The 1,754-nt window shown below is 47.2% G+C and overlaps 1 protein-coding gene across 1 annotated transcript in view; it reads right to left on the bottom strand.

The window, feature by feature from the left end:
• Window positions 1-1,754, bottom strand: part of ZHX2 (zinc fingers and homeoboxes 2) — a 189,018-nt gene that overhangs the window by 6,337 nt on the left and 180,927 nt on the right. The window lies entirely within an intron of this gene.

The following is a 1,754-nucleotide window of genomic DNA, read 5'->3' as shown; positions in this document are numbered from 1 at the left end:
CTCTTCCCATCGTGGGGACAACTCAGAATGCTAAAAAGTACCATCTAATTCTGAACCAAAATCTGCTCCCCTATTGCTCTACCCTTTGAGGAAGCATGAACAATTAGAATTATTTTCCCATGTGAGAGCTTCTTAGCAGGCTTTCTGTTTCTCTTTAATTTTCCCCGTAGAGCTTTCCGTGAGGCCTTAGGTACCTGGGATAGAATAATACCATGCTCCATGAGAAAGAAAAACAAACACCCTAATAGTGATTTATTATCTCCATAATGTTTCTGAGTCAAATTTTCATTGTTTTCATGGGGGACAGGGTCTGATTTTAATTAGAATTGAGAAAGGGAAAATGTGGCGGTATGAAGGACCAAGCAGTTTCCCAGAGGATGAGGAAAACTCCCCTTATGAATGAATCCAAGAATTCATACCATCTAAAATCATCCCCACTCTGGACCTTGTGGTCAGCTCTGGCACGTTTGGTCAAAGCTCTCGGTACTTGGGACTGTTCTCGGGAGCTTCTGGGTTGGGACATTTCTGAGACTTATGTCGTTGTTAGCTGCCGTTGAGTCGCCCCGACTCACGGTGACCCCACGCACCATGGAACGAAACGCTGTCTGGTCCTGCTCTGTCCCCATGATCAGCTGCGCTCATGATCCATCTTCATGACCACTGTGAACCATAGGGTTTTCACTGGCTGATTTTCCGAAGTAGAGTGCAGTCTTTCTTCCTAGCCCATTTTAGTCTAGAAACTCTGCAGAAACCTGTTCAGCATCATAGCAACACGCAAGCCTCCACTTACAGACACGTGGTGGCACTGGCTGGGAAAGGAACCCAGGTCTGCCACGTGGAAGGTGAGAATTCTATCACTGAACCACCACTGCCCGCACTCGAGCTTCACAGGCCGGGTAAATCTCTCCAAGGCTGCTCACAGGGAAGTGGGAAGGCAGCGGGCATCTCAGGGGGACATCAGGTCTCCCTGCCCTTTCTCATCAATGCATATTATCCAGAGGAGCTCAACAGAACGTCAGCAAATGGAATCGTATTTTAAACTCACCAGTAGCAGACTTCCCCATAGTTACCCACGTGAGTTCGAGTTGGAAGCCCAGCTCCACCACTTTCTAGCTGAATGACCTCGGACAAGTTACCTTTCCCTGCCTCATTCTCATCAGCCATAAAATGAAGACATTAACATCTACTTCAGAGGGGTGTTGTGAGGTTTAAATGAATTCTCACATGTAAAGTGCCGGAGCAGGGCCTGGCGCAGTAAGTGCTCAGCAAATGTTGCCCTTTGCTACCATCCAGGCCCACCTCCCACCCCTGAGATGCAATTAATACCCAAGGGCATAATACCCAGCCAAAAAAAAAAAAGCCACCTTGGGAAGGCAGGAAGCAGGTGGCCAAGTCCTTCCCCATAGCTGTTTGGAGAAGTGTGTGCAGCTTCAGATTCAGCACTTACTGGGCAGGGGCTGATGCTAATGCCCGGCCCCTGTTCTAGGGGCTTCCACTTATATTATCTCATTTAATCCAGGCAACAACAGACAACTCTGTTAGCAGGCATTAAGGTTATAGAAACTTAATAATAAAAGAGAATAAAGTAAAATGTGTAGGTATGTGGGTGCTCTAGAATTTTCTTCCATCCATCCTCCATTTAGGGTTCCTGAGTGGCGCAACGGTTTTGCGCTTGACTGCTAACCTAGTGGCACTGTGGAAGAAAGGCCTGGCGATCTGCTTCTGTAAGATTACAGTCAAGAAAACCCTATGGA

The sequence above is a fragment of the Trichechus manatus genome, unplaced genomic scaffold, assembly GCF_000243295.1.
Source record: "Trichechus manatus latirostris isolate Lorelei unplaced genomic scaffold, TriManLat1.0 scaffold00022, whole genome shotgun sequence".
NCBI lineage: Eukaryota > Metazoa > Chordata > Mammalia > Sirenia > Trichechidae > Trichechus > Trichechus manatus.
Note: the sequence above shows the minus strand (reverse complement) of the source record. Positions and strands in the feature narration are given on the sequence as shown.